The sequence below is a fragment of the Plecotus auritus genome (assembly GCF_963455305.1).
Source record: "Plecotus auritus genome assembly, chromosome: 1".
Lineage (NCBI taxonomy): Eukaryota > Metazoa > Chordata > Mammalia > Chiroptera > Vespertilionidae > Plecotus > Plecotus auritus.
This window is the reverse complement of record NC_137770.1, coordinates 136,250,746-136,275,574: the sequence shown is the minus strand read 5'-3', so window position 1 is coordinate 136,275,574 and position 24,829 is coordinate 136,250,746.

The following is a 24,829-nucleotide window of genomic DNA, read 5'->3' as shown; positions in this document are numbered from 1 at the left end:
GGAGAGCCATTTTCAGGCCCTGATCTACTCAGCCAACACATTTATTTCTTAAACCAGGGTCCTTGACATTTATTTATTATTCATTTATTATTAATTAATTTATTGATTGATTTTATTGGGATGACATTAGTTAATAAAATTATACTATAGGTTTCAGGTATATAATTCTACAATACATCATCTATATATTGTATTGTGTATTTACCACTCCAAGTGAAGTTTCTTCCATCACCATTTATCCCTCCTTTTCCCTCTTCTACCTCCCCACACCTCTCTTCCCTCTGGCAGTCACCATACTGTTATCTTTGTCCATGAATGGTGTTTTTTTTTTTTTTCTTTGCTTAATCCCTTCACTCTTCTCACCCAGCCCCAATACTCCTCTCCTCTGATAGCTGTCAGCTTGTTCTCTGTATCAATGAGTGGATAAAAAAGCTGTGGCACATTTACCAGTGGAATACTACTCAGCCATAAAGGGAGGAAATCCTGCCTTTTGCAACAGCATGGATGGACCTGGAGTGTATTATGCTAAGTGAATAAGCCATACAGAGAAAGATAAATGGAATGGAATGAACAAAATAAATAAACAGGGTCCTTGACATTTAAAATTAGAAGATAAATTGCTGATTCTGGCCTTTCTATTGTGCCCTATACCCATGACTTTTCCAAACTTCAGCCCTCCTTTCTCTTCTTCACCAATTGCAGAAATAGCTTATTTTCATAATTAGCCACCTGCTGGCCATATATTTTTCCCCCAAAGCAGTTGCCTGTCACAACTGTAAATGTGCCCATTTTATTTTTTAAAAATAAAAATCAATTACATTTATTTTCATTTTTTCCATAACATTTTTTGAAAATGTTAATGTCAGTCTACATGTGCCAAAGCCTGTCCTCCTCCAACCCCTATTTAAGAAACAGTATATTTTGGTTCTCACTTTAGAATATTTTTTCAAAAGTTGCTATGAACATAAGTAATGTTAACTTAAGCTATTTTTAAGGGCTTAGGATTTTGTTTTACTCCTTCAGTGGAAAGAATGAAGTAGAATGTTGGATGTTGCTGATTCTTCTATTACTCTCCATAAAAATAAAATTTGTGCTCAGAAAGCTTTCCTCAAAGTTGTTTCTTTTAGGTCTTTCTTGTTACATATATTCACCTGCTTCTCTCACCTTTTCCCATATGGATTTTGAAGTCTTATGAAATTCCACTTGCTATTTATTTTCACCTTCCCTCACCACTCTATGTACTTGACTAGTGAGGAATAATTCATAGAATCTCAAAAGTTCCAGTTTAAATATATTTTGGAAGAGCTCTTTGTAAAATGAAAAATGTATGTCATACTAGGCTTTATCGTGCTCTATATAGAGAATAGATAGAGCCTTAGAGACTGTAGTGTTATCATTTTCAGGTTTTGACTGAACTCTGGCAAATCTTTATCCAAGAGATCATGTAAATGTAACACAGCAGGTCAAACTTTCTGCCTGTTAAAAGATTGAGTTTTGTGCTGAACCGAAGGCCAAGATAAAGCAGGTGGTAGTCACTATTCATATGCTATGTCTTACTCTCCTTTACCACAATGAGTTTGATCATTCACTTCCTAAGCATCAATCCTAAAAAATTCTGGGAGTACTTGTTACAACATGGTGAGCAAGTTTCATATTATTTCCATTCGTCTCTGTGTGTCCTTTCCTGATGTAGTTAATTTGTCCATGTTTAATCTTTTTTGTTGTTGTTGTTCTCACCTGAGGATATTTTTCCATTAATTCTTAGAAAGAGTGGAAGTGAGGGGGAGAGACAGAGAGAGAGAAACATCAATGTGAGAGAGACACATTGATTGGTTGTCTCCCATATGAGCCCTGACCAGGGCCGGGGATCAAGTCTGCCCTTGACTGGAATTGAATCTGTGACCTTTCAGTCCACAGGCTGATGCTCTATCCACTGAGCCAAACCATCTGGAGCTGTCCATGTGTAATCTTAACACAATACATGGCAAGTATTATTACTTCCTTAGTTATCGTTATTGACAATTTTATTGGCTTTGGGACTTTGAGAACTTCAATTAAGTGTACTGAGAGGGTTGGGCTTCTTGGGACCCTTGGATTCAGGCATTTTGTAACTTCATGGTTTTCTCCTGTGCTTAAAGCAACTACTTTTCCTGAGTCTTTACTTTAAAGACTTTCTGTTTTTCAGAGGTTCAGGCATACAACAGGAATGGCATGTCTTTCCAAAGGGATTATTTTCCCTTTTAGTGTTATTGGAAAGTTATATTGGGTCAATTTTTATAGAATACTTGGTGCCAGAAACCAGTCCTTGTCCCACTAATAGAGAGATGTGGAAAGGGAATCTGGAAGGCCGTCAACCTTAATTGCTCTGAAAGGTCGGAGCTAATCACTCACTGTTTAGTTGAGATATTTGTAGTTGAAGCAGCCTCCACCTGTTACTCTTATGTAAATTCTTGCTGATTGGCTATTTTTGGAATTTCCTGCCTAAAGGCTATGGGTGTATCCCATAACCTTAATAAAAGGGATAGCAAAGCCAGAGCGGGTGGTAGTCCTCCCCCTAGAGGTGGACTCCCGCTTGGCCCCCAATATTCCCAAATTAATGCTTTTCTCGTCTCTTTTCATTTGTGTGCGGCCTTCCCCAGAACCCGAACCCTGAACCTGGAACCCTGAACCACACAGGACATGAAAAGGATTCCCACAACTTACTATAAAGAAAATAACTACATTTAACTGTCTTAAGCCTAGGAAAGCCTATCACTAAGATAGCATGGGACTTATACTAAAGGGGGATGGCTGTAAGTTATTATTCAAGACCAATGTTCTATGTATTTTATTATCTTCTTTGTATCACTTTGCTACACCTTATATCCTTTCTGCTCTTTGCTGATATAGATGAATGAAAGATTAGTAGAGGAAAGAGGTTGGAAAATAGAACCAAGTCTTCCGGTAGCAACAAAAGATCCAATTAAATAAAAATAACAAAAATTATCTTTTAAATTATTATTATTTACAATCATAACTTATCTTATTTAAGTTATTATTTATAACCATAACAAATTATTTATTTAGGATTTAAAAATAAGCTATATTGTTGTGGAGAGTGGGAATTTTTGAGCATGCTTCCTCCTAGTGAGAAGGCTAACCCCTATTTTGTAAAACTACTGTTTGGAATTCTCTGCTGTTTTTTTTTAGATGGACTCTTATTCTAACTTTGCTTTCTAGCCTGCTTTAGCCTGCTTGAATAATGAGGAAGATAAACTTAGCTGTCTGACCTTGTAGGCCAGAGACTAGATATGCCCATAATATCAATGCCATGCCAGGTGTATTTTTTAATTGGATAGAACTCCTTTGTTTTAAATTGTTTTAGACTGTTTGCTCTGCAAAAACAGGATGTAGTGAATGGGTTTAAATACAGTCAGACACAAAGGGTTGGGGCTGCTCTCTGATCTCCCTGAGTGGAGAGGGGACAGTCGCCTGCCGGCAATAAAGGCTCCCTAAATTTTAATTTGGTCTGGACTCCAGTGGTCTTTACTCGCATTCGCTCCACAACAATATGACATTTTCTTCTGGAATTCTTTCCTTCACCCCCTAATTATATGAAGGACCTTTAAAAACTCTGTATATTCTTATCACAAATATCCTATTACATTATGATTATTTGTTTCTGTTTCCTTGATTAAACTATATTTATTGAATATAGAGCTAGATCATACATTATTGTATCCCCAACTTCTAATAGCACTGTTACATAATAAATACAAAACAAGGATTATAAAATTTAAAATAATAGTTTTTTATATAGATTTTAAAAATTGATTTCAGAGAGGAAGGGAGAAGGAGAGAGAGATACAAACATCAATGGTGAGAGAGAATCATTGATTGGCTGCCTCCTGCAACGGGGGCATATACCCTGACCAGGAATTGAACCAGGACTCCTGGTTCATAGGTCAATGCTCAACCACTGAGCAAGAGCAGCCAGGCTAAAAGTAATACTTTTGAAGCATTTTCTCTGTGTCATGTCCAAACTGGCTATGGCTATACTACGTATAAGTATGCTAGGTATATTTATAAGTAGAATAAACATACTATTCATACTATTACATATACCTTACCTCTATAGAATTCTCATTTAATTGTCATAAATATTCATGGAAGGTTCTATTAATTGTGCCCCTTTTTATGAAAATAACCTGAAATATAGAGAGGAAAGTTAAACATCTTATCAAGGGACATACAGTGAATAAATGGTTCAGCTAGTATTTAAACAAGTAAATATTCTCACCCCTAATCACTGTTCTACACGCTTTCTCAGCATGAACAAAGGAGTAGTACTCCCTGATTAGTTCTGAGTTGAATTTGAACATGCTTTGACAATATAATGTTGACCATTAGCTCCAATCTAAAAATATAGACCTGCTATCAGGTGAATAAGCCTCTGCAGATATTAATATTGATATGTCTCTCCCTTTTCTTTTCCTTTGTTGGATAAGCAGATATATAATTAAATACCTCAAGGTTGGACAACTAGAGAACCAGAAGGAAGAGAAATTTAAAAGAAACATGATCCTATCTAATAAAAGAGAAACATGCAAATTGACCATACCTCCACTACACCCACAAGCCACGCCCACCAGCCAGTCAGGAACGAGTATGCAAATTAACAACCAAGATGGCGGTTAATTTGCATATCCAGGCACAGGGTGAAGACTGAAGACAGCGTAGAAGGAAGCCAAGTGCTGCAGAAGGGAGAGAAGCTGTAGAGAAGCAAGCAGGGCGGCGGGAAAGCAGGCGGGGCTGCGGAGAAGGGAGGGAAGCAGGCAGGGTGGCGGAGAAGGCTACAGGAAGCCCTATTCTTGCAGGAATCTTCCTGCAATGGCCTCTAGTTATTTAATAAACCTAATAGAGCCCTAAATACTTACACTTGTCTGGTCATCTGATTAATCCTTTTGAGCATGCACTCACAGTTTGCATGCTTATAAGCTGCACATCCAGAGCCTTTATAATTTTGTGGTTCAGTGTAGTGATGCTTGTGCTCATCTTGACCTTTTTTTAGGCTTTAGTTTAAGTGCAAACTATACCTAGTGAGAACTCTGGGTGGAAACCATTTCGAATTATAGTACTTCAATGATTCTGAAATACATTAAAAAGACCAATGGTTGTGATAAAGTATACACAGCCTCTAAAAAATGTATTCATTTATGTCTGCCGAGCTGAGCAGTAGGTTTATTTAAAGTTAAATTATCTTTATATTCCCTTACTTTTGTTCATTTCAAAGCAGTCAGATACTATAGCTAGACCTCCCTTGAGCAACCAAAAAATGAGAAGCCTATATGAAACCCAGATATTTAACTGACTACTTCAAAGAATTGCTTTGAAAATACAATGGTGTTTTTGATAAAAGACCAAGTAAAATTTTATATCAAATACATTCTTAGAGAAATAACTTTCCCATGGTTCATCTTATTGAAGGATATGAATATATTCAGAAAAGCCTCAAATGAATTTATTATGCAGCCTGAAAGCACAAAAAGCATATTACAAAAATTATTAACAAATAGGGTTAAAAAGGAAGTGAGCACCACAATGCCAGGAGTTTTGCCTAGATTCCTAATTAACTCTTTCATTGCATGGTGCCCTTTGTGGGTGCTCATGAGATGGCAGCAGATTTCTTTTTTTTTTTTTAATATATTTTATTGATATTTCACAGAGAGGAAGGGAGAGGGATAGAGAGCTAGAAACATCGATGAGAGAGAAACATCGATCAGCTGCCTCCTGCACACCTCCCACTGAGGATGTGCCCGCAACCAAGGTACATGCCCTTGACTGGAATCTAACCTGGGACCTTTCAGTTCACAGGCCAACGCTCTATCCACTAAGCCAAACCGGTTTCGGCGGCAGCAGATTTATTGACATGCAGCATGGCGGTAACATAAGCACTTTTTGTACAGTTCTCTAGGCTACTGCTTCTTTAAATTGGGCTGCCAACTGGCATCTGGGAAGTCAGCTCTGCAATATTTAAGACTGACAGACTGGAGAAGCACATGATTAGAGCTCAGCATTCAAAGTACTTAATTTGTCCAGGCATTTTTGCAGAATTTTCTTCTTTGCAGTCATGAGTATAAGAAAAGTCACTCTTCCATTATTTGAAAAATACCAGAATCATCTATTTTCTGCTATTAATTTAACTCTAATTTTAAATATTCCACTCCAGTGTGTCTAAGTTCAATTGTGGTGAGGATGGCAATAAAATCCAATTGGAAAACTGGGTGAACTATTTTTAAAATGGACATGCAGACCTCATTATTTGATTAATCAATATAAATGTCTTTGGAATTCTCTTCTATACTGAGATAGTGGAAAGGCCTTTTTTAAGAGAATGTCTAGAAAATTGCTGATACTTGCCTGGTGTTCTAATGACACTTTATCATCTAATGTAAACAGCCCTAGAGAAAACTTTTGACTTTATTTCTTGTGCTAGGTACTTGAGAACATTGAATATCTAGGTCAAGATATTTTATGACCCTGAAAGTAACTTTACCTTATTTTGTATCTAAAAATAAAATAACTTTTTGTTAGGTTATCAGCAAAGGCAATTGAATATATATCTTTATTAAAATGCTGTAAGTCATGGTGAAATTTGAAGGAGATTAATGAAAACTGTCCCATATGATGAATCTTTAATCTGGGAGAGAAGAGAATGTATAAAAAGTGACTCATGTAAACACTGGGTATACATAAAATTACTAAAGAAAATGATAATTTTCTGTTTGTCTCCAAAGTTTAAGGCATTTCCCCAAACTATTAATACCTCTAGCTCATGTTAAAACAGACATGGACATTATTTATATACAAGAATGGTGGCTAATAAACCTTTGAGCATCTATCTTGACTGATTAGAAATGTTTCAATACTATTTCAAAAATCATTGAAGATTGATGACATATTATTATTATGATGTAGGTCTCATATAATAAGCAAAAATATTATTTAATATTTTAAGTTAATGTTTTAGATTATTTAACTTTTATTAATCAGGGTGCCACTTAAGTCCATGTTTACTGGTGTTATAAATTTTTCCTCTATCTACTCTACTGTAAATAAAAATAGCTGATCAGAGAGTATTTGGATTGCATTGAACTAGTGTGGATAGAGGGTGACCCAGGAGAGGAGAGTTGGGTTGACTATATTGACCAGTTGAAAGAATGTGATGTCAAAATATGTTCCTCCATTTCCATCTTCCTTTCTTCATCCCTGGCCACTGTTTCCACACAGCCCTGACTACACGGTTGGTCAACACGCAGGGGTACTCAAACTACGGCCCGCGGGCCACATGCGGCCCGCCAGGTGCCGCTGCCTGTCCTGCTTAGCAGTCGACTCGTCCCGGGCCCGCAGTGCGCATAGGAATTTGTTCATAGTTTTTTTTTAAACTATAGTCCGGCCCTCCAACGGTCTGAGGGACAGTGAACTGGCCCCCTGTTTAAAAAGTTTGAGGACCCCTGCAACAGTATGGAATATTAGACAAATATACTACTGAGATGTTTGCTCTCAATTCCCTAAGGATTAGACATACATATGCAAGTCCTATACTTCTTGATACTAAATAAATGAAGGAGGCATGATGGATCATTGAAATTCTTTCACAGAGCAGTCATCAGAATAGGCTTTGGAATGGATCTGGCTGTCTTGCATGTAAACAAAACCTCAGTGATATTTGTCTACTTTTTAACAGAAAATTTTGAGAATTAATGAAAATTATAAGGAATACATGTACAGTATTTTTAATAGCATGGAATTAGAAGTTAAGGTGTGGGGGCAACTAGCTCTATGGTTGCCCCACACCTTGGACTGGTTACATACTAGTAATTCATTTTTAAGGATTATTTTAACATCTGTTGAGTAAGGATAATCATATTACATGACAGGATTGCTATGATGATGAAATTAGGCAACACAAATTTCTTCCCTTAGCACAATGCCTAGCATAGTAAGTGTTCAATAAATGTTACTTAAACATTTATATAATACTAGAGGCCTGGTGCATGAATTCGTGCATGGCTGGGGTCCGTTGGGGTGGCCTGTGGGGATTGGGCCCCAGCTCCCGCCCCCAGCCTTGTAGCCCTATAGCCCTGCCTGGCACCCCACCATGGCCTGGTGCTGCCCCCTCACCTGCTCCACCATCCCGTCTGTGGGTCGGGCAGTCGGGGCCAGGCCCCTGCCTGGCTCCCTCAGCACGTGGGAGGTGGATGGCGGCCCCATCCCCACCCCCTCTACCACTGCCGCTGGTCATCATCTGCAGGGCGATCGATGGGTTGATTGGGCACCCACTTGCACCCACCTTGGCCTGGCGCTGCCCTCTCACATGCTCCACCACCCTGCCACAGTCCTGCTCTTGGGGCTCATCAGGGCTTGCAGCACCTCCATTACCACCTGCTGCCAGCACTGCATTGCTGACGCCCACCATGTTCCATGCTGCCCACTGGTGGTCAGTGCAAGTCATAGCAAGCAGTCAAACTCCTAGTCGAACTCCCAGTCCAGGGGACAATTTGCATATTAGGCTTTTATTATATAGGATAATAATTGAAATGAAGCAAACAATAAAAATAAAATCTCAGACTTTATAAACAAAACCAAATTTCTTAAAACATCGGCATATGTCTATGTAATTATTTCCACAGAGTCCGACAGAGTGAAATAACAAATATTTTAAAATCTTTAAATGTTATTTTTCTCATAAAATTGGCATTTAAGAGAACTATATTGTTGTCCAGACAAAATAAAAAAATCGTCCTGTAACCATGTTTTTCTTAAGATGTACAATTTCAATTATAAATGCATAATAGAACAGATGGTATTCTTCATTTTATTATGGATTTTCCAAACATATTGTCTATTTCTTCTGAGGACTTTACACTTTAGCAATGAAGCATATTTGTATTTACTAGTAATCACATACTTATACATATGCATATATAATTGTGTGAGATTTTCTACAAGGCCTTGATATACTAGTAAGAAGAAATTTTCAAAAGTAATTGTGAAATACATTTACTGTTCCTGAAAGAACATTTTTATACTATAGTTGTAAAGCATTTTGGCTGTCTGCAACTAGTCAGCAAAGTATGATTTAATTTCTATTTTCATTTCTTTGCATTTTTAGACAAAGCATTTTTTATTTAAATCAGATAAGCATTTTCTAGTGTGCCAAGACTTTACTTAATTGGTTTGGCATATGGTGGCTTAATTCACCTATTCATCTCCTACCCCATTTTCAGACATGTCCGTTAGCAATCATTGTTACCCCAACATGTAAGCTGAGCATCCCAAGTCTATATCTCTGTTTTCATAAACTGTGATAATATCCAAGCTGCTACTGGAAAGGATTAAACCACTGTAAACAGAATAAGGACGTGTATTTTTCTATAATCTTTGAAATTTAAACAGCTATTGCTAATGAAAAGGATAATTTCCTCTGCTTGCCTCCAAAGATTAGTATGGATTTTCAAACAGTAAAAGAGAAAGACTTTTACCCTGTTACTTTTGATTGGGGAAAGCAATCATGAAAGATCAGAAAAACCTCTACAAATACTCTTTCCTCAGATATAATAATGGGACTTTGGATCTTTGAACCAATTAAAGATGTTTTTCATTGTAAGTCTTTACTTCTTGAGTACTGAATATCAATTCAAAACTGAACTGAAAATTAGAGATGTGCACAAATCTTATACTAGCTCCAGCAGGTCCAAAATATTCCAGCAACTCCTCAAGGCATTGAGAGTCATGTTTTCATCTCAGTCTGAGATTCTTAAGCTTCCAAGAAATGCAAAGGGGGATTTTATCCCAAGATGTCATTCGTAATACAGATGACAGAATCAGCTACTGACATTCCTAACTAGTCCTATGGAACTCCAGTCAATAGCTGATTGCTTGGGTTGCCAAAAACAATCCACAATATTTTGAATCCTGTCTTCTTTCTGACTTCCAGACTTTTCTGGGAGATAGGAAACAAATAGTCATCCCATCTCCACTGTCATAAAAAACAAAACAAACAAACAAAAAAAACAGAATATGCCAGTTAAGGATGATTTGCAGCTTGGAGGGAGATTGACTTTCAATGATACAATCATGGGCACCATTAGCCTGGAAGTCACCTGTGAGTAAATAAATAAAAGGAGACCCCTTCTTGAAGATTCAGGCTCTTAGGAGCAAGGATGGGCTGTCAGATATCTTTGTGTGGGAAAAAAAAGTGCCTCATCCCAGAGAGACATATTCTTGCATACTCACCTTTGTGAGCGCATGTGGTAAACACAGCCTTTAGGGGCAGTTGAATTTCTTTCATAGAAAAGATAGAGGTACCAATTGAACCTTTGGGTGTTTTTAACGTATTCACCTAGATCTGTTCTTTTCATGATTACTCAAATGCCTACCTATAAATATCAGAAGGAAAACGCCCATCAATATATGTGTTTTTTTCTCCCTAAATAATATAGATCTGAAATATCAGGTGCATATAAAAATAGGATTCCAACATAAACAGATTGAGATTTTAATCTATTATCACAAATTTAGCTTTACTTTTAAGATGTAATGGATTTTCCCTACCATCCCGGAGTTATGTCTGGCCACTTGGCTTGCCTTCAGCAAAGACCCTGCTAGGTTGATTTAACCAGTACCCCCTGAACTCTGGTGTGTCCATCCACTGGCCCCACTCTGTTCCTTGGCTGTGAATCCCCACTTCTCAGGCTGCTTTCTGAGTTGAGTCCCATCTCTGCCCCCCCCCCCCCCGCCCAACCCACCAGGTCCCCACTGCAGTTGTGTCCACACCTATCACTGTGGTCCCCCCTTGAAAGCCTGCCTTACAAGTGTCATAAATATATATTTTTCTTTAACACAATTGACAGTTGAAGAAACTGCAGCTCTTAAAAGACAAATGCCTTGTCTGAGATCCCAGGGCTAGGTGCCACTGAGATGGGTCTGAGTTGAACATAGAAAAATAAAGTTGAACAAAGATACAAAGAAGGGGAAGAATGATCAGGTAGGAGGGAAGGCTGCATTGAGGAGTGGTAGATTGGGTCTTCATTTTCAGTTTCTAAATAGCTTTATGATCTAAGTAACCTGACCCAAAAGAGGTTCTGAGTAGGTGATAATATCCCCATTTAGAGATGAGGAAAATTCAGGCTCTGGGTTTTAAGTAATTTGGCCAAAGAAACTTGGACTGACATGTAGGCAAAAAAAACCGGAAGGAGATAGCCAAAATTCAACAGGCAACTGCTATGTGAATAAGGTTTTATTGCAATTGGTTTTTAAATAGGTAGGTGCTGGATTTTTCTTTTCAAAAATGTAAATAATATTACTGAACAAAAATTTTAACCCAAAAAACAAATGTAAAAATTAATCATGGTCTGGCTACCCCCCCCCCCCCAAATCATGTCTCTATGTCACCTTCCTATATTTTCACTATACATATTATAATTTTGCATGGTTCTGATTGTAATATAAATATAATTTTGCACCTATTTACTTCATATTATAAAAATTTCCTATCTTGTAATTATAATTATAATCTGTAATAAATGCTTGACATTTCATCCTACTTCTGTATAACTTGCTAATTTTCATACTGTTGGATATTTGATTGTTCCTAGTTTCTTTTCAATATAAATAATGCTGTATTTAGAAAACAAACAAATAAAAATATAATGGATTTATGAGAAATAATAAAGGCATCCCAAAATTAAATCCTAACACTTACAAAATATATTAACATATCACAATAATTTTTAAAGTCAATGAGGGTGCTTGTCTTAGTTCCAGCTATATCAACAGTCTCTATTATGTTATTGGCACAAAATAAGTCTTCAATAAATGTTTATTGGCAGGAAGAAAGAAGGAAGGGACAAAAAGGAAGGGAAGAAAAAAGGGAAGAAGGAAAAGAGAAAAGGGAAAAGACATAAAAAGCTTTTTAAATGTGATAATGCTTACAAATTAAAGGTGACTATATTTTTGAAATTTGTAACATAATTTTACCTGCAGGAGACTTAAATATAATTTTAATGAAAAAATAAGAACATCATATTTATCCACCTGTTCCTGTTGAAATTATTATTTTACTGAGGGAAAAACAAATGCTCTAAAACAAAGTTAAATGTTATCTGAGCATATTGAGCAAGGCTCATAATTGGGGTGGTAACTAAAAATTCAAAGGCCAGATGGCTTATAACAAGAAAGATAAAATAGTTACTATAGAGATTACATGAAAGTCAACTCAACATTATAACCAAAAGCTACAGAATTGGTAGCAGCAATACTTATAGTGAGGAAGAAAATATATACTTTTAAAAGAGGACTATGAGGAATGGTTTTATTATCTTTTAGTTCAGATTGTATAATAATTTGTATCTGTGAAAGAATTCAAATTTATTGAATAGAAGGCTTTGCTTATGATTTATAAAGCAATGGAAAAATAAGTTGTTGAAGGAGCAGCATTTAAATAATACACTTCTGGGGAGGATCTGTAATTTGATTGAAAAAAGAAACTTTGTATTAATTTACCATGCAGACTTATACAATAATCCATTGTAGAAAAGCACAGAAAGTAAAGTTTTATGTGATCCTAAACAGAGCATCCTTTCCTTGATCATAAGAGAGCCAAATATTTTTGGAAGCTAAAGCTAAGTTTACAGACGTGCAGGACACCAAAACACCAAACAAAAAACTATTTTTAAGAAAAAAAGTATGTTTTCTCATTTTCTATTCTTGGCATAACTTTTAATTCTTTCCAGTGGAACCGAAACCTCCTGAACCTCTTTCAGTAGCATTCCAAACTTGAACTCCCTCTATTTCTGGATAAAAAAATCCGTTCACAAATGAGCAGTTCGGTCACTTTCTTCCTTTCTTCCTTTCTTTCTTTCTTTCTTTCTTTCTTTCTTTCTTTCTTTCTTTCTTTCTTTCTTTCTTTCTTTCCTTCTTCATTTCTTTTTTTTTTTTTTTGGTGGCTTAAACAACAAACATTTATTTCTCACAGTTGTGAAGGTTAGGGAGGTCTAGAACAAACAAGGTACTGACTGATCTGGTTCCTGGTCAGGCCACCGCTCCTGGTTTGCAGATGGCCTTTCTTCTCATAGTATCTTTACGTGGCAGTGGTCACCTTTTTTTACTTCAGTTCTTTCTTCAGCCAAGCTAAACATTACAATACCAATATTTCCTCTATAATCTTCATCTCCTGTGACAACAGCTCCTATGTCTATGAAGTGTTTTGCAGCCAAGCCAGAATGTTGGGCTGCTCTTTCATAGCTCCCAGAAGGAAGAGCTCTCTGAACATAGGTTTCACCAGGGTTTTCTCCATAGTTGTTCTGTGTAATCATAGGCACTGCGCAGGTCATAGTTCGCCTTCTGCTTGGACCCCTTGGTCAGGCAGGGTCCTGTGCTGAGAGCCAGAGAGTGGAGCCACGTGTGCTCTCCTCCTCAGGCCCAGACCACTTGTGGGGGGAATGGCAGGTGCCTCTTCAGAGCACAGCATGGCAGAGCAGGAGGGCTGAGATAGGAGCAAAGGAAACAAGAGGATGCAGAATTGAAAATATACATATATTTTTAATGCTGGAAGTTTGAAAAATAGGATACAATTCTATTTAGTTTCCAAATCTATTTTATTCAAAATTTTACTTTAAGTAATTATGTTTACTGCCATATCAAGAACACTGTTATTATTTTTTTAATATGCTTGCAAATACACGTATATGGGGAGAATTGACTGAAACTCAGAAATATTACAACGAGAATATAAATTGCCCACTTTGACACAGAGGGAACGAAAATTCAAGCTACAGCTAGTGTTGTGGGATGTTCTGGGATATGATTTAATGCATGAAGAAAATGTACTTTTGGAGAGACAATGAAAAACTAGTCTCAAGAGAGGTTTTATCTATAATTGCATTTTATGGGCTAGAATTACAAGACAGAGGCAAGGACATAGACTAAGTGTTGAGTGAGCTAAGAACAAAATCTGGCCATGACCAGAGTGGCCCTCGGAGGCCAAATCTTATGAAAACTGAACAGTATTAGGATGCTGCAGATTTAACAGTGTTTATTAACGATGTAGTTGCAAGTGTTCAACACATTTTCAATTAGATAATGAAACTGGAACAATGTTAGTTTCCATGAGAGAATAATAATTATGACAGTAATTACAATTGTTCTATTTGACTTGGGAAATTTTTTATATTGGTGAGCTGTGTAGATAAAAAGAGAGGCAATATACAAACATATTCTTGACCAAATGTTTGTATATTTTCAGAAAACAACTCCAAGACCATGTGGATTCCTTCAACAGAGAGGAATTGACAGGACTGCTCCAGCCATGAAGACAGAAGAGAAACAGTCCAGGGATGGAAGACGCTGACGATGCCTTGCCATACTAGCAGTCAGCAGCTGTGCGTTGCGGCAGGTTGCCCAAAACCAAACCAGAGAGGGTCGGACCTGCATTACCACCATTTGTCCACCATCCAGAACTGAAATATCATTGCTGACATGTACATATAAGGAACTGTTTGACATTGAAATTGGGATTCAAAAGAACTGGCCCAGAAAGAAACTCACTACAGACTGATTCATTTGCCTCTCAGCATAACCATGATCGCTTGTCTCATTTTCGGTTCTTATAAGTGTATTTCTAGTATCACATGATCTCACTTGTCTAGGGGAGATAATGAACAACATGAACTGATGAATAGAGGCAGATCAGGAGACAGGGAGGCATCGATTGGACTGTCAAACCTCAGAGGGAAGGTAGGGGAGGGTGGAGGTAAGGGGGAGAGATCAACCAAAGGACTTGTATGCATGCATATAAGCCTAACCAGTGGTCACGGACAACAGGGGGGTGGGGGCATGCGTGGGGAGAGGTTTGGGATGGGAATGGGGGGATGAGAACAAATATGTGATACCTTAATCAATAAAGAAATTAATAAAAAATAAAAAAGAGAGGCAATGACAGGAGTGTGGGAGAGTGTACATGTAGAAAAATGTGTGTGTGTAGTAAGTCTAGCTGGTGACAACTTTTAAATGAAAGGTTTAAATCCAATAAAAATTGTTTTCCACAGGGGGAAAATGTTTTCAATGCCAGACCATTGAAAATTTCAAAAAAATTGACTTTTAAAATGCTTGGATCTAAAGTTTCCCAAATACTATTATATTAACTACCTTCCTTTGTGACTGAGATCATACTACATTAATAGATTAAGTAGACATTCAGCAACACTATGAAAATAAAATACATCTCAGTGTCCTTACAGAAAAGATGGGCTTGTTCTAGACATCCAGCTTTTGTATTAAAGTCCCTTAAAATATAAATTATTAGGGGCATTTTTCAATGGAAGCTGGTTTGTTTTTCTCCCTCTTAGAGCTGTCCACTTAACAGAAGCTTCTCAGGATATGTTGTATAGGTATGAATATGCAAGTATGAAAAGGGATGACACATTTTTATTAATCTGTTACAAAAAATTCTGAATCCCTTTATGATTTCTATTAAATTTCATGTCAGAAACACATATTTAAAATGTAAGCAATGATTTCAATTCTCAATTGATTTTCCCCTTTTTTTGGCAGTGATGGCCGCTGACCACCATAACAGAGCCTTTAAAGAACATAGAAATAGTGAAATGCCACAGATTTCAGATATTTGTCATCGAGTACTTTGTATGCCATGTGTATTTTTGAGTGAACTCTACATGCTGGCACAGTGTAGATTCTGTGAGGACAACTAAGATGTATAATAGATTATTCTTGTCTCCAAGGCATAGCAGTTTTACTGCACTTTTATCAAAGGAAAATATAATGTAACCCTTGAATTGGTTAATTTTAAGAGGAGAGTGGAATTCTTTTTCTAAAGATCTCATAAAAGATTTCAACTCAGACAGTCCCACAAGATGAACAGATTGAATGGACGTTCTCATAGATTTAGTGGAATGGGGGAGAAAAGCACTTTGAGAAAGGTGGGGGAGATACCAGGATCTAAACCCTTCACAGGAAGAATAAAGTGATGCCAGAGAAGATGTTGAAAGCCTGTAAAACTGGCTTGTGACAAAGCAGGAACACAGTTATTTGTGATTTCTATTCCACAATTCTGTGCCATAAATTCCTAATGCATTTTTACAGATTTTACTGGCTGTCTCTATACCACAGAGTTGAGAATTCATAATCATCCATTTTTACCATTTATAATTTGTTCAAATTGTCTAAGGCAGAGGGTAAAGGTCGAGATGGTGGATTTACACTTCTTTTGCACTCTGTGACCAAGTTAAATATAGATTTTTATAGTAGCCATCGACACATGTCAAGATTATGATTCTGGGTCTCCCATAATGGGAAAGAACAAATAAGCTATTAGTATCTGCATATTGGCACAAAATACAGTATAAAATCCATTCCTGGTCAGGGAGTTTATAAAAATACCTTTTAGAAATGAATATTAACAAGACATTGTGAATGTATTAAAACAGTGGAAGGAGTTTAAAATAGGGGCACATAATAGGCATTTATTCCCAAAATTATTCTCAAAGAGCATAAGTTTGGAAGTAGAAGGGGAAAAGTGAAGACATTTCCTAAGTTTTAGTAGTGTTAGTATCAGTATTACGAGAAGGGGATAGAAGCAAGAGAGTTGGCAATCAAGTAGGCATAGAAAGATAGGCATAAGGAAGGAAAGTTATAGTCTTTAAGGGAGTGTGTACATATAATGTAGATATAGAGCAGGGATCCTCAAACTACGGCCCGTGGGCCACATGCAGCCCGCCTAGGACATTTACCCGGCCCGCCGGGTGCCGCTGCCTGTCCTGCTTAGCAGCCGACTCATCCCAGGCCCTCAGTGCACATAGGAATTTGTTCATAGTTTTTTTTTTTTTAACTATAGTCTGGCCCTCCAACGGTCTGAGGGACAGTGAACTGGCCCCCTGTTTAAAAAGTTTGAGGACCCCTGAAGAGTATTTGGACTTATGGCATTTTCTGATTTTTAAAATCCAGCTATGGTATCCTAGGCTGTGTGCTCAGTGATTAGAACCTCAGGCCTTGGACTGAAGGGTCATGGGTCCAATCCCCAGCCTGGGTTGGGATCTATGCTGAGGTTTGTGCAGGAGGCAACCAATAGCTGTTTCTCTCTCACATCGCTGTTTCTCTCTCTCTCTTCCTCCCTTCCCCTCCTTCCCTCTCTCCCACTTTCTATAAAAAAATAATCAATGAAAAATATATCCTAGGGTGAGGATTTAAACAAAACAAAACAGAACAGAACAAAATCAGCTATGGCACCTGAATATAACTTGGCATTGTAATTTTATTTCTTTCACAATAACATTTTGATTTTTAAAGCTGTAGTGATTTAAGCATAGCTTGATTAAATGTGTTGTTTTTTCCTATTGTCACACAACCATAAACTTTCATTATCTCCAAAAATTTTGCTCTAAATACTTGGGGACATGAACACTACATTTGGGTTAAGGATGGAGATGCTTCTGGGAATAAAGAACCTATTGTTACTTACTGGTGTCCTGAACAAAATCAAACCAAGTGTGCTATGGAATGATTGTGTCCATAAAAAAGGCAGTATGAGTGTAATCAGATATTTTCAATATGTCAACAGCAGAAAACTCTAAAGTTAGATTGCTGTTATGTTAATGGTTCTGGTATATTGGATTATTTCTTAACTCAGTATGTCCCTCAAATGACCAGGTTGTTGAAGCTTAAGATCTGGAGTTAATGGTGAGCTCTGCAATTAGGTTTCATTCTTGAAAATGAAATGAAACCTCTGCCTCTTTTACAACAAAATGCTTTTTGTTCACATGTATTAATTAGATTTTATAATACTTTATTGTTTCATGCCCAAAGATTTTATTTAGGAAAATGTGATAGTGTAAGCTTAAACTGTTTACTTATTTGGGTGATTTATTTGGGGACAATTTATAGTTATAGCATTTAAAATAGAAAATGATTTCCAACCTACTTGCTCACTTTATTAGACTGAAGAAAAGGAGATAATGGTAAACGCACCAAATTTCACAGACATTTAAAAAATGTCATACTATAGGTTCTTTATAACATTAAGAAATATGTTCCAAGAGAAAACTGTTGGAATTATTTTTTGGGGAAAAGAGTCTCAAGCCCAGAACACATGCTTAATATTGTCACAGTACATAATGGAGTGAGCTAATGAATACTTTGAGGTTCATGAGATTGTATGTAAATTTGGAAGTTGTTGCCTCTCCCCAATTTTATAGTGTAAGAAGGTAAAATGGCCTGCTTTAGGGTTAACTGTGAATAAATAAATTCTGCTATTTTGGGGTGAAATGCTCTACAAATATCAATTAAATCCACCTGGTCTAACATCTCATGCAAAGCCACAGTTTCCTTGTTGTTTTTCTGTCTGAAAAATCTATCCAATGATGTTACTTGGTTATTAAATTCCCCTACTACAACCCTATTACTATCTATCTCTCCCTTTATGTCTATCAATATTTGCTTTATATATTTAGGTGCTCCTATGTTGGATGCATAAATATTTACAAGGGTTCTATCCTCTTATTGAATGGATCCCTTTATCATAATATAATGTCCTTTGTTGTCTCTTTTTATAGCCTTGTTTTGAAGTCTATTTTGTTTGATATAAATATTGCTATCCCAGCTTTTTGTTTGGTTCTATTTGCATGAAATGTCTCTTTCCACATTTTTCTTTCAGTCTTTGTGTGTTTTTCATTGAGATGAGTCTCTTATAAACAGCATGTAAATGGGCCTTGTTTATTTATCCATTTAGCTACCCTATGTCCTTGGTTGAAGTGTTTAACCCATTTACATTTGAAGTGATTATTGATAGCTATGCAGTTATTGCCATTTTATTATTCATATTTATGTTCTCTTTGTGTTCCCTTCTTTATCTTAAAGAAGACCCTTTAACATTTCTAGTGAGACTAATTTGGTGGTTATGAACTCCTTTAGCTTTTTCTTGTTTGGGAAACTATTTCTTCTTCAATTTTAAAGGATAGCATTGCTGGGAAGAGTAATCTTGGTTGTAGGTCCTTGCTTTTCATCACTTTTAATATTTCATGCCACTCCTTTCTGGCCTGAATGTTTCTGTTGGGAAATGAGCTGACAGTCTATGGAAGGTCCCTTTTAGCTAACTGACTATCTTTCTCTTGCTGCTTTTAAGATTCTCTTTTTGTCAATTCAATTGTGATATGTCTTGCTGTGGGCCTCTTTGGTTTCACTTTGTTTGGGATTCTCCATTTCTAAGTTAAGACATTTTCAGACATTATTTATTCAAATAGTTCTTAATCCATTGCTCTCTCTTATCTACTTCTGGTACTTATAAATCTAATGTTTTTATATATGATATTGTCCCAGGGATCCCTTAAACTATACTCATTTTTTAAAATTATTTTTCTTTTTGCTGTTCTCATTGGGTGTTTTTTGCTACTATGTCTTCCACATTGTTTATTTAAACCTTTGCTTCATCTAATCTGTTATTGATTTCTTCTAGTATATTTTTCATTTCTGTTATTTTATTCTTCATTTATGAATGGTTCTTTATTATGGTTTCTATGTCATTTTTATGTTTATTTTCTCTTTAAGTTCTCACTGAATTTATTATTCCTTCCCTAAATACCCTGAGCACCTTCATTATTTTAAACTCTCTATGTGGTAGATTACTTGCCTCCATTTTATTTAGTTCTTTTTCTGGAGAATTCTTCCATTCTTTCATTTAGGGCACTTTTCTTTATCTCCTTATTTTTGCTGCCTGTATCTGTTTGTTTCTGTGTGTTTGGTAGATCTGCGATGTCTCCCAGGCTTTGTTGGGTGGCCTTATGTAGTACATGTCCTTTGGAATTCAGTTGCACAGTCTCCCTGGTCACGTGAGTTAGGTGCTTCAGGAATGTTCTTTGTGTGGGTTATGTTTGCCTTCCTCTTGCAGTTGATCCTTCACTGCTGTGGGTGGAGTCGACCCTCAGGCAGGGTGGCTGTGATAATTGTCCACAACCACAGTATATGAGCTGCTTGTGCAGGCTGACCCCATGACGCTGAACTTTTCCCAGTAAGGGCTGGTACTTGCCAATACCTGCCTTTGGTTGTGCCATTGTGGAGCTAATTAGGTGGTGATCTGTTGTGGTCTGAAGCAACTCCTGGGTATGCTGTTAGCTCTAGGGTCTCTTGAGAAAGACTTGGTTCAGGTCAATGTCAGATACTCCCTATGACTGGTCCTGGGCTACCTGTTAGGGTCTTTAAAGCGATCCATGTTTGGTAACTGTCTCTGCTGGGCCTAGGTGCGTGTGGGAAGGGCTAAGCCTCCAACCAAGTCTGGCTGCCACCAGTTCCAGGCCTGGAGCAGGTCATAGGAAGGTCCAAGGCACTCTGAGATCCACTGCTGCCTACCAGCTGCCTATTAGGCTCAGTTACTTAAAAAGGCTTGGGTGGTATGTGAGTTGCATAAGGTGGGTTCTTGGGGAGTCACCAGGTAGGGCAAGTGGTGTTCACAGGTTAATACAGTTTCAATCTCAGTGCCAATGCTTTGTTTGAGGCCACTCGGCAAAAGTATCAGGGTGCATGCATAGCCACCACCATCCTAGGGTCTTTGTTTGGGGTGGGGCAGGGTTTCAGGGAGTTATCAGGGTGGAATTAATAGTTCCACAAGCTAAAGCTATTTGGCTCTGTTGGGGGAGAACTTAACGAGGAAAGATGGTGCTGGCCATGTTAAAAGGCAGCCTTCATTCTGAAACCAGAAAATTCAGTTTGTTCCTTTGTGTCTGACACCCCCCAGTTTCATTTGAATTCCTTCAGAGCTTTTCAGGGAACACTGCAGTGTGGGTCCAGGTTGGGGGCTGCTGACAGAACTCCCAGGTTTGTGCTTGTTAGCCAGAGTGGGACCCAAGGAATCATCAGGGTGGAGCTGGTGTGTGGGGAGTTAACCCAGGTAAGATGGTGCCTGTGGACTGTGTGGTAGGATGACTCACCACAGGGGCATTGGAAGCTATTTCTTCGGTTCTCTCCCTGAAGCTGTCTCTCCCTGTATGATTCTGGCATCACATGAGACACTGTCCCTCTGCAGAAGCCCAGGGTGAGTGCCTATGAGCATCGGTTTGTGTGTTTGTGTGCTATCCCTTTTAGAGGAAGCTTGGGTTTCTAGCAGCCTTCCATCTCTCCTGGGCAGATAGAATTCTTGCTGATTTTTACAATCACATATTATGTGGGCCCCTCTTGCCAGGGCTTTGGGCTGAGGATCTCGGAGTAGGCCTGAGACCCCTTGCTCTTCAGGAGGGACTTCTGTAGCTGAGCTACCTTTCTAATTCTCAACTGCTGCATGTGGGTAAGGGGCCAGCCCTTTTCTTGTCTCTGCCCCTCCTACCAGTCTCGACATGGCTTCTTCTGTATATCCTTGTTAATATGACTTCTGTTCCACTGGTCATCAATTGGTTTTCCAGCTTGATTGTTGTATAATATAGTTGTAATTTTAATGTGATCACAGGAGGAGGTGAGTACAGCTTCCACCTGCTCCACCATCTTCCATTTTATTTTATTGAAAACTCTATGGTTATATCTCTTACATATTTTTTACCAGGTTATTGATTTTTTCTTTCCTATCTTTTTAAGTTCTGTATGTGTAGAAGTGCTAATCTTTTCTATGATGCAAGATGCAATATTTCTCACCAATATGCCATTTGTTTATGTGTCTTTTTGGCTGCCTGGCCACAATATGTATGCTCAATAGAAATCTACTAATTAATATTAATTAAAAATGAAAGGATATGAGGGGGAGAGATCAATGAAAGGACTTGTATGCATGCATATAAGCATAAGCGATGGATGCAAACAGGGGGTGAGGGTGAGGGCAGGACTGGGGGGATGAGGGAACAATGGGGGGATAAAGACATATTTGTAATACCTTAATTAATAAAAATTAAAAAAATAAGTAAAGTATTTTCCAAATATAAAAAAATGAATGGATATTTGACTTTGCAAATACACTTTCTTCTTTGGTTTGTCAGCCTCTTGGATTGCTCCCAAGTTCTGCAAAGTAGAATTATTAATATCAATGTATTACCATAGTGTTTTGCAATGATAATCTCAATGGATTGAACTTAGTTGTTTAACTTTCTTCTTTACTCTTCACAATATGAATTCTTTTAGGTCAGGGTCCTTGTCATGATCATTTTTGTATTCTGTGTGTATAGTATATTGATTGTAACATAGTAGGCATTTGAGTAATATTCATTAAAATAATTCTAAGAACGTATTGATTACATGTGAATCCCAAAATTTTATTTTTAGACATATTAGTAAAAGTTATTTTCTCCTTAGTGGTGAATTCAAGATAAAAAAATTTGACAGGCCAAAATCTTTAATTGGAAAATCTAAAATAGAGAATCTTTGGAGTTTTGTGTTCAGCAAGAAAGAAGCATTTTAGTAGCTACAGTTGTTACTCAATTAAGCCAGCTGTTTACAAATCTGAAGGCATATAACAAAGGCACTCTTGGATGTAAAAGGCCTTTTAGTATTACTCATGTCAATGAAAAGGGGAGAATAACTTGAAATTGTCAGGAGATGCTCTTCATTTTCATTTTTGGATTATATTCCAGAGAAACACCCCCCCCCCCAAAAAAAAAAATGTGTAAAAAGAATTGATAAGGTTAAGTGAAAAAACAAAAAAAAAACAAAAAGAAATTACTAAGTGAAATAAAGTTAAAATGATTTCTTTACTGTAGGATTTCTCATAGCCTTTAATATGCTGGGATTCATCAAAGATTAGATACAGGAGCCTATGTTCTTCCAAAGTTTTTATTTACAGAACCACTTTCTCCTTCTTTCCTTCCTTCCTTCCTTCCTTCCTTCCTTCCTTCCTTCCTTCCTTCCTTCCTTCCTTCTTTGTCTTTCTTTGGCACCTTGACTTCTCAAAGTATTGACTTCACAATTTACAGGTATCTCCATGCACATATGTTTTTGGTGTGGCATATGTTTTTTGGGAAAAATTGTCAATTACAGAGACCCTGGTTTTAGCTAGCATTCTTCATGGTTGGCACCATGTACTATGCCAAAAACTAGTTTCATATAACTCAGACCTTAACAGTTATTCAGACCTAGTATAGAGACACACATTTCATTTGTGTATCCCACATTTATTTTTATTTAGGGACATATATCATCTGGTAGTTCACAGGATCTTCAAGTGCTAACTTAGGTGAGTTATTCTGAGAAACCACTTTGTTTATACGAGAGTAGTTCCCCTGTGGGTTTTGATGCTCTGAAACTATTGTAATCACTTTGCCAAACACTGTAGGTATTTTTAGGGCTGTGATGTGGTCAAAATACTTTGCAAATATGAAACCTTTTTTTCTGCTAACCTCCATTTGGGAGTACTTGCATTCTCAACACATCATTTGGAAGAGACTGCTTTTCCAAATGAATATTTTCCCTATCTGAAATACTGCACAAGACGGTATAGCAGCTGGGTGAAAAGCTGGTTGATTTCAAAGTGATCTCCAGCCTTGTGATTATCTGAGTTCCAAAATAAAATGAGTGTGATTATAGCCTACATAAAAGGTTATAGGCTACAGAAGAACTGACTCCAAATCAAATACCAGATAGTGCCACCATGTATTATACTTTAGACTTGTTTAAAGCTGAACATTTAGAAAACACTTAACTTAATTTAACAAATTTTTATTGGATGCCCATTATATGCAAATGAGTTTGTTCATGCTAATCCCTGGAGCAAATTAACAGTTTCAGAGATTAATTAGCAAATAATTTATTGGAAACCCAACAGAATGGTTCTCTTCAATACCACTATAATTCTATGTAGTGAACATTCATCCAAGCCATATAAGCGATGAGTGAAAATAAGTGAATGAGTGTAATTTGGAGATGATCAACAATGCTGGCATGCCAGCTGCTCTAATTCTGCATCAATTCCCTTTTGACTTGATCTACGTAAGGCAAGTCAGATATGTGGTTTTGATAGAGTTGGATCCTAACGGAGGGATATGCCAATAATTTTACCAATATTGATTAATTTCCAATGAATTGGTAACTGGGTTATTAAAAAAAAAAACAGAGAATGAATTATTTATCTAAGCAGTGTTATTATTTCCAAGAGCCAGGAGAGAACATTAAGGATAAACCCAATGTCAGCAATTTGAGTACTCAAATGAGTCCAGATGTGGAGGCAGCTAGAACAGTGTCTGATGTCATGATGTGATTCAGGAAGGAGACAAGGCTGAAAATTGAATCAAACCATACTTTATATTTCATAAATACCAACAAGTGAATAAACAGAAGAAACCAAGTTTGGACTGAAGACCAACTCATAAAATCCAGAAAAAAATTAGAGAAGAGAATGACCCTGGAAAAAGCTAATGGCTGGTTAGAATGATAGAGAAGAGGGGAAACATTAGAGTTTAGGGATTAATGCAAAGAAGTGCTGGGCTTTGGGGACTACCCAGGAAATTTAGATTCCAGACTGATACATGTGATATATATTTTTTTTCTTTCTGAAAGTGGGCCTCTGAAGAAAGCAATCTCTGGGGTTGTACCCATTCCAGCATCTAACTGGAATGAACTCGGGTTTGGGTGGGGTGGGGAGGTTGTAGGAGGGTGTGCGGGTTGTCCTGTCTGTTCCAATTCATCTGGGGGTTTGGAAAAAATATTATTTTAGAGAATTTAGGCCAGAAATTCCATTCAAAATTCCTTTCCTGCTAAATTCCAGTGCTTGTCCTCACTTTGACTCTTGACCACCTTTTCTCCCTCTGTCTACCACAGTGGAATGGGCAGTGGCTCTGTGGTGAATGAGGTAGGAAGATGCTTGCAGAAG